This window comes from Plecotus auritus (assembly GCF_963455305.1).
Source record: "Plecotus auritus genome assembly, chromosome: 1".
Taxonomy (NCBI): Eukaryota; Metazoa; Chordata; class Mammalia; order Chiroptera; family Vespertilionidae; genus Plecotus; species Plecotus auritus.
In genome coordinates, this window is record NC_137770.1 from 73,670,620 (window position 1) to 73,686,263 (window position 15,644).

Sequence of the window (15,644 nt, forward strand, 5' to 3'; positions counted from 1 at the left end):
CCTGCCTTCAGGAGCCTCTGCCTTCAGGTCCTCCTGGTGGAAGCTGTAGTGTGTTTGCCCATGGGGCATGCCATTGTCTTCTTAAACTCCTAAGTGATTCTCTTGCTTCCTTATAACAAGGGCAGGCATTTTCATTTTATTGGAGCAGAGGAAAATCACACTTTCCTGGTTACTTGTCCTGCTCTCCAAGTTACTTGCAAGAAAGCATGTCTGGCACCTTTAAACCCTGCTACTCTCTCAGCTAATGCAAGTCTGTGGCCCCCTCTTGGTCCAGGTGGGCTGCCCTTTCAGCTGGCAGAGGGCCAAATCTGGGCTGGTGCTCACCCCCTGCTGCTCAAGAACCAGGAAGGAAACCTGCGAGCAGCATTTTAAGAAAGCAGGAAATGCCTGTGCCCCATCCACCTCTTCATTCAGTGCCGTTTCCTCACTTTATTAGGTTCTCCTTCCCAGACAAGGTGTTGGCATCAGCAAGATGCATGTCAGTCAGGCCAGGAGCCCAGGGCCTTTCTCACATTCTCAATACAGACACCTACCTGTTCTAGTTAAGGAGGTTCCTCCCAGCCTGTTCGAAAGCAATCAAAACATGATCTCCTTTCTATACCCCCAGGTGTTAAGGACCAAAAAACAACTTTAAGAGTGTTTGTATTTTAACAACAGACTTTTGGATATAGAAAAATTACTCCCTGAAGGTAACATTTTCAGCATCATACCAGGATGGCTAGTAATAGAGGTGTGTGTTTCTGTGTGTGTATAAACATTTTCCCTTACACTTCTTTAGTTTAAAAACAAATTAAGTTACACACATTTATTATGCCATCCCCCAATTCTGGTTTACTTGAGGTACTCAATATTGACAGCTTGGGATGTATCTTTCCACATATTTCTCTGTGTTCTATAGGAACATCCCACAATTTATCCTAATGATAAACATTCAGCCTGTTTTAAATTTTGGGGTCACTGTCAACAATCCTTCAGCAAACATACTTGAATATACAATCTTATCTATTGATTCTTTTATTTGTAGGATAGTTTCATAAAAGTAGGATAACTCAAGGTACATGCATTTAATAGATACTGCCAAGTTACTTTCCAGATATATAGCCATTTACTTGCTCACCAAAAACACATAAAGATGTTTGTATCTTCCTACCCCTTAATACTGGGTCTCATACATTTTATTTTATTTTTGCCACAGACTGTTCTCAGCTGTGATTATTTTAATTTGCATTTATGCCATTCCCTTAGGATGCCCCTGTCAGTGGTGAGGGTTCTTTCTTAGAGGCTGGTCCTAATGGCACCTTTGCAGCTCCCCTCAGGCCTCCACGGCTCAGTTTTCTCCAGGTAAGAGCTGAAGAAGCAGCTTCAGTGAGTACAATGGATTTTAGTCGTAGGAGCTGATGAGCACGGTATGAATTTCAAACTATCAAAAAAGATGGATATCATGTAAATGCCACTAGAAAGGTTACAGGAGTGAGGAGGAATGAGTAGATAACGTATGTGTACAGATGCTGTGGGTGTTCTGGCTTCACCCGACTCCGCAGTGGTCACCCTGTACGCGTGTGCCTTGCTCTGCTGTGCTCTTTGCAGGGCCTACAGCAGCTCCTGCAGAAACGGAGACTTTCCAGTGGCTAGCATTTTGGGTTTAGAGAGAGGAGCACATGGAGTGGAGTGGAGTGGTAAGGACTCTCCAGAGCGAACAGCTTCCAAACCTTTCTTACACCCTTCCTTCTAAAACTACGTCCATCTTCCCGTGTGGTCTCCCTTTCCTAAGGTTTTTCTGGCTCTTAAGCACCCCTCAACCCTGTTTACTTCAGCTATGGAAACCTCTCAGCCCTTTTTTTAAGAAGTGTCCTTGGCTGAATAGTGAATGAATGTCCTTGGCTGAATAGTGAATGAATTTTTCTAAAAGTGACTTTCCAGGTGAGATGTGAGTGGGTATAGTGTATGGGATTCTTTGTTCAGAGGGGCCTCAAGAGAAGAGGATTAGTCAGTCATGTCGCTTTTGATTAGGAAGGTGATCAGCATCGCGAAGGCCCCAGGGGCCATTTGACTCTACAGTCGGGACAGCTGGGCATGGACCCTTCAAGTGGACAGCTTGAAAAATAATAAAAAGTACACCTAATTCATTGAAATCCTATTAATTTAATGATGTGAAATATTTAATTGTCATGTCAGATATATGATTCTGCTTTTATTTGAGTAAAATTAAGGATTTAAGTTTGAATGGTAGAGGTAAAGAAGAAGTGGACCAAAATTTTATATAGCTAATATTTTTCTAATGGAAATAATATACATGCAGATTTTCTTGTTTTTTTAAAGTATATTTTTATTGATTTGTAGAGAGAGGGAGAGAGAAACATCAATGATGAGAGAGAATCATTGATTGGCTGCCTCCTGCACGCCCCCTACTGGGGACCAAGCCTGCAACCCGGGCATGTGCTCTGACCAGGAATCAAACTGTGACTTCTTGGTTCATAGGTTGACCCTCAACCACTGAGCCACACCAGCCTGGCAACATGCGGGTTTTCATAAATAAACAAAAAATAAATGTGACTTTCTATCTTTCCTTCTAGTCGGCACCCTTGATCTGCTCTGCTGTCTCACTCAGATTGGATGACTCTTAGGCCAGAGCTGTGCTATAATCCTGGGGACTTTGTTGTGTATTGTAGCTTTCCTCTGAGGCATAAGGTTTCCTTCTTTTTCTCTCTCCTGTCATTCTTTCTGCTCATTCAGCATGCTATGAAGCAGGCACCCCAGTGCAATACATGCTAATACTCTCGGGGGTGTTTTTCTCCATAAGGCAGTGAATATAATCTGGGAAATAGCACTGATGTATGAGAGTCTGCCTGACTCAAGTAATTACAGAGCTTATGACTAGAGCAGCATTCAAACCCAATCAGCTGGATTACTTTTCAGAAATGTTACAGAAATCCATTCTGAAAATGATGCCGTGCAAATGATGCCTTTTGTATGAAGCACTGGGCACAGAGACTGCTCCTTCTGGGTCTTCATATAACCTCTCACCCACTGATTGGCAAAAATCATTGAGAAGTGATAGCACCTGCTGCAGGCAGGCATTTTGGAGGAAAAGGTCGGACCTTTTCCTTCAAAACGCATACCTCAGAGTTACTGTGGGTTTGGATCCAGAACATTGCAATAAAGTGAGTATTGCAATGAAGCAAGCTGTAATCTTTTTGTTGGTAGAGGATCTTGCCTTCAGTTTGTAAAACAAAACAAAATGCAATATCTATTAAGCACAATAAAGTGAAGCACAATAAAACAAGGTATGCCTGCTGAAGGAAATGAGAAATCAATATCACAGAAATAGAAACACCAGAAAATGAGCATATATGTACAACAATATTTATCACAATATTGTTTATAATGGCAAAACCTCATAAAAGCAAATGCCCATTTGGAGGACAAAGACTGAATAAACTGATATATTCACATCATGGATTTTCTCACTATGTATTGTATATATCCTATATAATAATCCTATATAATAAAGAGGTAATATGCAAATTGACCATCACTCCAACTCACAAGATGGCTGCCCCCATGTGGACACAAGATGGCCGGCAGGGGAGGGCAGTTGTGGGCAATCAGGCCAGCCGGGGAGGGCAGTTGGGCGGGACCAGGTCTGCAGGGGAGGGCAGTTGGGAAGTGACCAGGCTTACAGGGGAGGACAGTTAGGGGCGACCAGGCCAGCAGGGGAGGGCAATTAGGGGTGACCAGGCTGGCAGGGGACGGCAATTAGGGGTGACCAGGCTGGCAGGGGAGGGTAGTTAGGGGCAATCGAGCCAGCAGGGGAGGGCAGTTAGGGGTGACCAGGCCTACAGGGGAAGGAAGTTAGGGGCAATCATGCCGGCAGGGGAGCATTTAGGCATCGATCAGGCTGGCAGGGGAGTGGTTAGGGGGTGATCAAACTGTCAGGCAGAAGCAGTTAGGGGCAATCAGGCAGGCAGGCAGGCAAGCGGTTGGGAGCCAGCAGTCCTGGATTGTGAGAGGGATGTCTGACTGCCCGTTTACAGTGGGATCAGGCCTAAATGGGCAGTTGGACATCCCTCAAGGGGTCCCAGATTGGAGAGGGTACAGGCTGGGCTGAGGGACACACCACCCCTCCCCTGTGCATGAATTTCGTGCACTGGGCCTCTAGTATAAAATAAAATTTTATATTTGCAAAAGAAATAATAACAAACCACCATTTATGTCAGTAAATGCTGTGTATATGTTTATGTATCATTAAATAATGAAAATGGAGAAAGATATGTTCATATCAGTTACTTAAGAAATTAGTGTACAGCAAAAAGAACATGTGCAAATGACATATCATTTATATAATGTTATGTTTCTATGCAGAAAGAGATGTATTAAGAGATGGTGATCAGGATGTTAATCATATTTATTTTAAGGTGATTTGATTTCAGGTGATTTTTCTTTGTTTCCATACTTTCTAAATCATTTGAATTTATAACAGTGAGCATGTGTTTAAAAAACAACTCAGAAATAAACCAAAACTATTTTCAAGGAAATGAAGAGCTTGTGATATGTAGCCAGAATCTTACTTCTAGGTTCCCTCAAACTTGGGGTCCAAGTAGGATCCTATATAACTAGTATGCATAGAGCTCACGGGATATGCTCCTTCTGTGTGCATTCATTTTTTTCATTTATTTATGGTCAACAGATATATACTTAGCATTCATGATTACCACGTACTGCTCTAGGCATTTGGGCTGTAGTGGTAGAAATATTAGATGAAGTCCCTGCCCTCATAAAGCTTATGAATTAGTGGAGGTTGGCACAGATGATTAACTAATTCCCATTATTGTAAGTACTGCAAACAGGAAGTAATCAGCATGATAAATATCAGGAAGGCCTGCTTTGGATTGAAAGTGGTGGTGGTCAGGGAAGGTTTTTTTGAAGAAGACCTGAAGAATGAGGTAAACTTAGAGAGGATGGGGTGGAAGCCAGAAGGAACAGTCACGTGAGGGCAAGAGAGCTTTGAAATTTTGGGGATTCAAGAGAAGGTACATAGGGACTGCTCCACGACTCACTCTAGGGGACACTGTTCACATTCAAAGTCATAGACATGTATTCATTGTAATTAAAGAACAGATGGTAGTGAAGAGGAAGCTTTTCTAATTCTCACATGAACCAGTGATTGGGACAGGCTGGACTTTTGGCTTTGTCTTAATGAACAATGGGAAAGCAACAGAAGTTTTCAAGCGCTTTAAAAATAAGCATTTTTTTGAGACAGATAATACTGGAGGTCAGGGGAGATTGGGAAAGAAGGTCAGCAGTTTAGTTTTTGACATACTAAGTTTGCAATACTTGTGAGAGTCCTATGTGGAAAGGTTGGGTAGGCATATGGGTATCTTGTTGGTATATGGATATCTGGATCTAGGGCTCACATAAGAGGTGAGGTGATGCAATAAACATGGAAGCCATTAAAATTTGGGAAAGGTCAGTAGTCTAACATAGTCTGGGGAGGCTGGGGGAAGACATGAGAAGGACTGAGGTTGAGCCCTGATATAAGAGGAGAAGCCAGCAGAAGATGCTGAGAAGTGGCCAAAGTAGTAGAGGAGAACCAGGAGAGTGTTCTCTGGACATAAGTGTTATGGCAGTTCCTAATGTCCAACTGGGAAAAAACCAAGGCCTTGATCTGGTTAAGGTCGTCTCATAAGGTAAATGTGGATGCTGCCACCATCAGGCCCTCACTGCCACCCCACATCTCTGATCTCCAGGGTTACGAACTGATGTGCCTTGACTCCGGCTTTTATGTTCCTTCAAATAGCCACTTATCAGGGCAAATGAGGGCAACCCACATTTTGCCAGTCGAGCAGCTACATTTTCTGATTTCATTAATTTTATTGCTGATGCAAAGAAGTCAAGCTGATAAACATTTTTAAAGGACTATCAGTTGTTTGGTGTTCACTATACTTCTGAGAAAGTCAGAGAAAGAGTAAACAGATTTGCTCTTAGGAGTTAATAGGACTGCATCCAAGAGAAAAGTTTAAAGGATTTTTATTTTTTATTTTGTAAAGGAAGGGTAAGTAAATCTAACACTCTGAAGAAACATTATTTTGTGGTTGCTCAGTGAGTATTGTGAAACCTTTTGTGACTTCTAGAAATAAGTCTCACTAATTTATAGTTGCATAATGATCAGTAAAAATAGTTTAAAAATACTTAATGATACATAATAGTACAGTTATTTAACACTTACTATGGACGAGGCAGTGTTTGGCACTTTTTATATGTTATCTCATTGAATACAGCAGCCTTGCCAGGTAAATTTTAGTCTACGCAGTGTGTCTAAATGGCAGACCTGAATACATAACATAAAACAACAGACGTGTGTTATCTCAGTTTCTGTGCACCAGGAATTTGGGAGCAGCTTAAATAGGTATTTCTGGCTGAGGGTCTCATAAAGTTGCAGTTACCTGAAGGCTTGAGTGGGACTAGAGGATCTCCTTTCAAGTTGGCTCACTTGACAGGAGATCACCCGGCTGTTGGAAGGGGGCCTCAGTTCCTCATCCAGTCTCTCCACAGGCCTTCTTGAGTTTCCTTAAGATGTAGTCTACTAGCTTTCCCCAGAACAAATGACTCAAAGCGATTAAAATGGAAGTGGTAATGCCTTTAATGACGTAGCCTTGGAAATCTCACTGCCATTTCTGATATATCCTATTGTTTATATGTCAGCCCTATTGGTTACGGGAGAGGTCTACACAGGGATGTGAATACCAGGAGGCTGGGGTCATTGGCCATCTATCTTGGAGGCTGCTTACCATAATAAGGGCCTTAGGATACTGCTTTTCCCAGAAGTCTTAACAATTAGCAAAAACTTATTTTCTCTGTGTAAAACTTACATAGTCCTATCTGGAAACAAGGAAAGTGTAGATGATTCTTCTGGTTCTTTCTATCCATATGAGTGTATAAAGTCTATTTGGTGTTGAAAATGTTACCATTTTATTTCTATTAAAGAATTTCAGAGTTTCTTATTGGAAAAATGATGATTTTAAATGTTGCAGCATGTCACTGTTCCCTTGATAATTGTATATATGCTCACTTTTATTTCTTATCTGGGGTAATACTAAAATTAGTTGGCTAATATTTATTAGCCAATGTTCTACTGTTAGCCATGGTATTTGGGTGCTTAAACCTTTATAAGAATAATGTCAGGGGCAAGACTAATTGAAAATGGAGCTTAGTGGAAGTGAACAGATTTTATATTTTATCTTATTTATTTCATCCACATTGAATCATTGACATTGATTGCACTATGAAAGCCAGTAATTTGCAAACCCACAAAGTGGAAAATTGATATTTCACAGGATAGAAAATTCTCCCCTTGCCTTTTGTTTTCTAATGGGAAGATAAGCAGTCACATCTCACTGATCTTAGTGCTTTAAATAAGCTAATAGCATTTCATGCAGATTTTATTTTGAACCAGCAGGAAAATTGCATGGTAAGTAACTCAGTGTTCTCAAATCAACTAATATTAGAGAAAAAGTGCAGGATTTGGAAGGTGGTTATTCATGAAATGCTAAAACATTAGTAGATTTCTCTTCTGTTTATCTGTGTCACTATAGTCACCATAATCACAAATCCCGGAACCTTAGAACATGATACAAAGCAAAGGAACCTTTTGTCCAGTTTTCACCATTGTGACTAATGAAGATGCAGGCCCAGAAGGCCTGGATTTCCTTAAATGTCACTGGGAAATGTACATACAAAATGAGGCGTGGCATGGGAGGTAAATGGAATTGAAATTATTCTCCATGTTATTTTGCTCTTGATATTTGCCCTCTTCTCTCTCACTCCATCCTCTGTTACTACTTGAGGGAAACAGAAGAGGAAAAAAGAGAAAGAGAAGTATTAGAATTTTCTTTCTTAAAAATATTATTTCTGCCCACACACATACATGCACTTCATTATAGGTACTTCCAAAATCATGTTACACCTGCAAGGCCTGTAATTACAGCTTGCTGGTTTAGTTCTTGCCTCACAAGCAACTATTTTTCAAGTTTAAGGTCTAGACCAGGGGAGGGGAACCTTTTTTCTGCCAAGAGCCATTTGGATATTTATAACATCCATTCGTGGGCCATACAAAATTATTGACATAAAAATTCGCCTGCTGTATTTGGTTGAACATTTAATGAACTCACCCCTAATGCCTTGGCAGGGCCAGACCAAATGATTTCACAGGCCATATACGGCCCGTGGCCGGACTATCTCAGTTATCAAGCTCCTTCCTTGTTACTCATGTTACTTATTTTGCCTTCTTTTCTCCACTCCCTCCTTCCTACGGAGTTCTTGGCTAGTATTTTGTCTGAGAATTTATTCAATTTTCTTATGTTGTCAGTTGGCTATGATGGGCTGTGTGCAGTCACTCATCTTTTTAATGCCTCTGTGTTCTATCCTCAGCTTTGCAGTGACTTTCAGATCCATCACTTTCTTCCAAAGCCTTCTCTGCCTTGGCCATGTGTCTTTGGCCCTGTCCTGGATCTGGCTGCCTCTAGCTCTTATCCCATCTGCTGCTGCAGCTCTTTTAGCATCAGCTCCTCTACAGCCACCTTCTGTTGCTGGCTTTCTTACTTGCAGAGATGGGAGAAAGTGGTGAAGGAAGCAGGGAAGTATATTCTAGAGCAGATTTGACCTCCACGAAGTAGGAGAGTGGTCTGAAATCTATTAGAAGAACTAAAATACTCTTCCTTGCTCCTCACACTCCAGCCTCTCCCCTTTCTCTTGCATCTCTGCCCAAATTCAGCTAAAGAAGTAGGAATGGAATTTTAAACTTTTAGTTAATGTCATTGTTAGATTGTGCCAGATCATTAGGAGTAAGAGACACCCATTTCCAAAATCCTGTTTCTCTACTTCATATCAGCTATGCTGGGTCTGGGTCCCCCATGGACTAAAGCAGAATTTGACTCACTTTCCTTTCTGAGACCTCCAATTACCTTACCCTTATGTTCTTTGGAAATTTTTCCAACATCATTTTCCCTTTCATACTGCATAATTATAGTTACTGGAACAGAGAGAGTAGCATAATAAAGTGCATGAGTATTCTGTGTACGTTCACTAGACTAATTATAGTATAACATGATGGATCATTGCTGAGTGTCTCTCTCCCAAGCTGCTCTGACACTGTGTGTTGGTAATGGGGAGATAGTAAACATTCAGCTTGTTGATCAAAGGCTGTTGCCATCAGTAAATGCACCTACAAAATTGAGTATACAAAAAAACCCCCAACAACACACACACCAATTCTGATCATTCTTATGAAGTAATATCAAACTTCAGGCTCTTATTTATTCATGTACTTAGGTATTCATCAAGCAACTTCTAGATATAAAACTGGTGCACATGACAGTCAACAGAATTTTTCAGATAAGGTTCTTCTCAGGCTTCATAATTCACCGTATTTTAGGGGAGAAATGATCCCTCTGGGCTAAATGCAATTTGAATGGTGCAGAAAATATGGACCCTGCCTTCAAAGATTACATGAGCAATTTAATATAGGAAGGGCCTCTCAGTGAGACGGCCTGTATAGTAGATATTTAGGACAGTGAACTACTTCTCCACTCAGTCAAGAATGGCTTGTTTGGATGAGGATCCAAGGGGAGGGTGCTTAATGAGAGAGTTAGATAACTTATTTCCTCCTTTTCTCTGGAAGCTTTCTCCATACACCTATTGAGGAGGAAATGAAACCTGTGCTTATTAAAGTGTTTCAGCACTGTCAGTTCATTGGGGCTCATATCCTGAGACTCTTGCCATAGCTTTTTAGAGAATAATATACCTGTCAGGGAGGTTAATAGACTGAATGTGAGAGATCAGAGAGCAAGGTATATTGTGAAGCTATGAAAATCTAGTTTTTTATGGAAAAAAAATTGAGTAGTCAAAGAAAGGAGTGTCAGCAACTTCAGACTCTGTGTTTCTTCCTTTTTACTTTATGCATCTGTGTGTTTCTGGCTGTGTATGTTAAGAGATGTGAGAGATTGAGCTAATTTCAGGGACTTGATGACTTCCATGAGAGAGCCCCAGTGGCTAAGGTTACTAGGATCTTTTTGTCTTCATTGTGCTACACATTTTCTCTTTGGGGGTACCATTGTTCCTAAATATAAGTGCATTTGTTGTAGACTCACCTAAAACCCTTTGTGTGGCCTCCCAGGAGCTGACTGGAAGAGGCTATTGTTGAAGTCTCTTTATATATTCTCAGGTATTACAAAAGTGAATCCTGTTAATATTTTATCTAAATTATTCATTGGGAACAAGTATTCTAAGGAGAAACCATCAGAGGTTAGATTGGGGATATATATTTCATAAGCTGCTTTTCATTCAAAGTAACTATGTAAAATTCACCATGAATTTTAATAGGCTTACTACATAGCTTCTTCCTGCTAATTCAGTTTTTGCTTAATTTGGATCTCCTGTATCATTTCAGAAAAACCTCTGGAATAAAATTAATTTTAACTAAAATAACATAGTTTTCTCATGCTAATAGTGATCAGCTTAAACAGAGTTGGGCAGTATTAGTCTAATCACAAGTTACAGCAAATTGACATTCATTAGTGAGGAAGAGGCTCAAATGTTTAGACTGAGAGGAAGAGCAAATTGTATTGAAAACCATTAGGCACAGCTCTCTGGCTACAAGCTGGTTTCCTGCCCCCTATTCCTATTGATGGCCATAATTCTGATACCAGGGGCAAAAAAGCTCTACTTACCACCTAACCAGTGTTTGATTCTCTGGGTAGTTGGGAAGGTTACCTGCATATATTAAAAGTAGATTTAAAAAATCAGAATAAGATAGCATCTTTTAAAGAACTATTTAAACTTTCCTTTGGGAGTGTGAATGTTGAAACTCAACTTTTAATATTGGTGCCCCCTACTCCAGGTTCACAGAGCTTAATTATCAGTATGATCTTTTTAACCCTCTAGCCACCATTTGCCTTCTCTACACTGTTATTTATTCCCCTCTTGACTTTCCTTCCCTCTCTCTCTTTAGAAGGGAGTTTTGAGGGTTTTGCTTGGGCTGCAGATTTAAGGATTCAGAGGAAAACATAGATTTGACTCTTAGATTTACAGGTTCATTCTATTCCATCAGGATGCTGAAACTTTGGGTATTAAGTAGTGGGGCAGCCAGAGATCCTATCTTAAAGGGTATTGTTTGATGTTGAGAAGTTTGGATTTGCCTTTTCTTAATGGCAGTAGGGGACTATTGAATGCTTTTGCTAAACTGAGTAAGTTACTTTTGTGCCTCTATACTTCTTTAAAATGGATTTAATTAATCAATCTCACACTTTTTTGTTCTCTGGCAAATTTTTTTAAACCAAGTCAGTGGCACAGTGAACTGCATCTGAATCATTTACTTTAGCTTTTGTGTTTACATATCTATCTAGTTTATAGCACATATTATTTATGAGCCTGGGCTACCTTTTTGTTAAATAAAACATTGACCTATTTGTATTTTTTTAACCCAAAAGGTTGAATTTATTTTTGTAGTAATAGTGGTGTTGATTTCCATTGCAAACACGGATGTTCCCTTAACACTCATTAAGACCGCATCACACTCTATAGTATTCCAAAAAGGAAGGTGAACTATTTTCAAAGGCAATAAATAACTTTAACAACAAAGGATATAAATATCTCATGAAACAAAAAGTCTCTAGTCTATGAATGACTTGTGGATGAATATTTTAACAGGATCAACCTTTGTTTCTTTGATCCTGAGGTTTCTACTTTTGAATGTCCACTCCTGGCATCTGCAGTAAAATGCACAGCAGCTGGGTTACAGAATGCAGTTACCATCCATTCAAGCAAACCTTCAAGAATAGCTGTTTTGCCTGGCCGGAGTGGCTCAGTGGGATTGAACGTTGCCCCATGGAAATAACATAGCCAGCCTTCCTTAGTTTAGCTTCAGGTTCTTAGTAGCAAACGGAATTAGGCTCCAGATACCTCCTAGAGTTTTATAATTAGTGGAAATAAAATGTGATTATAGGAGTCTCAGGTGATTCAGTAATTACCATTGAAAACAAGTTTCCTTATTCACAAGTGCGGACATACTAAAAAAATGTATGATTTTTTTAAGCTATGAAAAAGTATGCCTGACATAATAGAGGGGGGAAAGAAAGATAAGAGAGTAGAGTATGAGGGTAATGATGGAAATCAGTTTAAGTTTCAATAGAATCTATGTGCATGAGCAATCTTGGCCCACAGCATGTCCCCTCCTCTATAATGAATTTTCCTGTTTCTTTGGATACTCAAAATGTTTTGTTCAGCATAACCTGCCAAATTACAAAGATTGACAGTGATGAAAGAAAAAGAAGCTCCAAAGAGGTCTTGATTTATAGCAAAGAAGGGTTGCCTTTTTGAAAAGTCCCTCAATAGATGGAGATACCCTGATTTTGACAACTGAAGATACTGGGACATGTGCACTCTCTTCAAGGCAGATTTCTTTCTTTTTTTAAAAAAATATATTTTATTGATTTTTTACAGAGAGGAAGGGAAAGGGATAGAGAGTGAGAAACATCGATGAGAGAGAAATATCCATCAGCTGCCTCCTGCACACTCCCCACTGGGTATGTGCCTGCAACCCAGATACATGCTCTTGACCGGAATTGAACCTGGGACCCTTCAATCCACAGGCCGACACTCTATCCACTGAGCCAATCCGGTCAGGGCAAGGCAGATTTCTTTAAGGCTATTTCATTTTTAGATGGTTACCAGAATTTAAGTCCTGTTTGTAAAACTGAAGTGAGGAAAGATACGTCAGCCAGATTCGAATCTGTGCTTCAGTGGAAAAAGGCCAGGAAAAACAATTCCCCAAATCAGTGGAGCTTCACATTATTATTGCTCCATCACCTTGGTGACAGGATAGCTTGAGGGGGCCGGAGGTGGTGATATGAGTAAAACAGCTCTTCTGCTGAGTCAATGTGTGTACGTATATATTCACACAGCTGATTTCATCTCAGTGAGGCAGCTACTGATGTGAGGAAAGTTAAGTAGCGAATTTCCTAGAAGCAGCTGTGGCCTACTTACCTAAACACAGTGGCTATTTTTCCTACTTTGTCAGGCAAATAAGAAGTAGCTATAGAATATTGTGTTTGAAGAGAGACCCTTGACAGTGAGTTATGCCAACATCTGAGGTGCAGAGGCAGCTCCATGCAGTGACTGGCTACAGCCTGGAACCTTGCTGTCCCCTCGCCTGGTACCACCATGCTACTTCTGAGTGAGGCCCAGTTGTTGGCTCAGTTCATTGGAGGGCATTCTCCAAGTGTATGCACAGGAGGTAGCCATATCCTTGGGTCATGACTAACTGGCCAAATTTACCTCTCACCAGGTAAAAGCTCTACTAGTAGAGTAGGCTGCCCTGAATACCTGAAGACTTGGTCCCCGTGAGCCTTGGGGATGGTGTGTGGTGGCGGTATAAACTGTGTGGAAGAGGTTTTCTGAAACTTTAATCTGGGGGCCAACTGTATCTGGGGTTTTTGTTACAAATGCAGGTTCCCAGTTCTATACCTTTTTACTGTGATTCAGAATGTCTGGTATAGTAATTCTGAGGCACAGTAAGGTTTGGGAACTACTGACTTAGAATATCCTCACATGATATCTATACTACTAATAAAGGAATATGCAAATTGTCTGGGATGCCATCACAGTAACAGTAATGACTGAACAGCAGGCTGCATGGGCGACCAGGCTGGCGGGGGGAGCAGTAAAGGGTGACCAGGCCGGCGGGGGGGGGGTAGTTAGGGGCAACCAGAGTGGGGCAGTTGGGGGCGACCAGGTGAGGGGGGGAGCAGTTAGGGGCAATCAGGCAGGCAGGCAGCTGAGCAGTTAGGAGCCAGCGGTCCCAGTTTGTGAGAGGGATGTCTGACTGCAGGTTTAGGCCCGATCCCCAGCCTAAACCGGCAGTCGGACATCCCTTGAGGGATCCCAGATTGGAGAGGGTTCAGGCTGGGCTGAGGGGACCCCCTCCCCGTACACGAATTTTGTGCACCGGGCCTCTAGTACTTATTATAAAAGGGGTCCTCTTACTGCAGGGATTTTTTATTATTGCTTGTCCCCTTATCTTACAAATTCATTTATTCAACAAACATTTATCAACTGCCTGTTGGGTGTCATACTGAGCAGGACAGTAGAGTTATAACATGACCAAGATTGACATGGTTTTTATCTTCATGAAATGAAGGGGAAATAAGTAAACAAATTAAAAGTTATGATTAGTGCCGAAACCAGTTTGGCTCAGTGGATAGAGCGTCGGCCTGCGGACTGAAGGGTCCCGGGTTCGATTCCGGTCAGGGGCATGTGCCTTGGTTGCGGGCACATCTCCAGTGGGGGGTGTGCAGGAGGCAGCTGATCGATGTTTTTTTCTCATCGATGTTTCTAGCTCTCTATCCCTCTCCCTTCCTCTCTGTAAAATATCAATAAAATATATTTTTTTAAAAATTAAAAAAATAAAAGTTATGATTAGAGTTATGAAGGCCACAATAGGATATTATAATAGACTATAAAATGGAAGGAGGAACAGTGAGTATCCTATATAATAAAGAGGTAATATGCAAATTGACCATCACTCCAACACACATGATGACCGCCCCCATGTGGTCAAAGATGGCCACTCCTATGTGGACACAAGATGGCCACCACAAGATGGCTGGCAGGGGAGGGCAGTTGTGGGCGATTAGGCCAGCAGGGGAGGGCAGTTGCGAGGGACCAGGCCTGCAAGGGAGGGCATTTGGGGGCAATCAGGCATGTAGGGGAGGGCAGTTGGGGGGGACCCAGGCTTGCAGGGGAGGGCAGTTAGGGGTGACCAGGCCAGCAGGGGAGGACTTAGGGGTGACCAGGCCTGCAGGGGAGGGCAGTTAGGGGCAGTCGGGCCAGCAGGGGAGCAGTTAGGCATTGATCAGGCTGGCAGGGGAGTGGTTAGGGGTGATCAGGCTGGCAGGCAGAAGCGGTTAGGGGCAATCAGGCAGGCAGGCAAGTGAGCGGTTGGGAGCCAGCAGTCCTGGATTGTGAGAGGGCAGTCGGACATCCCTCGAGGGGCCCCAGATTGGAGAGGGTGCAGGCTGGGCTGAGGGACACACCACCCCCGTGCATGGATTTTGTGCACTGGGCCTCTAGTTTAAAATAAAAAGATAGAAAAGGTCCTCTTTGAGGAGACAGCAATTACATTAAGACTTAAATTCAAAGGAACCAGACATATGAGGAGCATGCGAGGCAGTATAAAAAGACATGTGCAAAGGCCCTGAGACATGATCAGCCTTGATCCTCTTTAAAGAAAAAGCAAGGCCAAAGTAACTGGTGTCCAGTGAACCAGGAACACACCTAGATCACCTAGGCTCTTGAGGATCAAGAGGAGACAGATTGAGAGGTGTGGGGAATCAGATGCGTAGTTAGAAATAGGAATTTGGAGTTGAGAGGAGAGGCCTAGTTTGGGACATGACTGTGGGAGTCATCAGCATTTCAATAGGGAGCCACCTGAATGGGTAATCTAATCTAGGAAGAGGTTTTGAAGAGAGGATAGATAAGGGCCTGGTAAAGAAAACTAGGAATAGCCAGGACTTGGGAGAGGTGGGAAGGTAGGAGGAAAACCAGGAGACTATAGGTCTGTGGAAGCCACGAGAGGAGGATGCTCAAAGAGA

General features: G+C 41.9%; 1 protein-coding gene across 1 annotated transcript in view; it reads left to right on the forward strand.

Moving 5' to 3' along the window:
• Window positions 1-15,644, forward strand: part of GPR176 (G protein-coupled receptor 176) — a 108,240-nt gene that overhangs the window by 83,126 nt on the left and 9,470 nt on the right. The gene's annotated exons all lie outside the window — the stretch shown is intronic.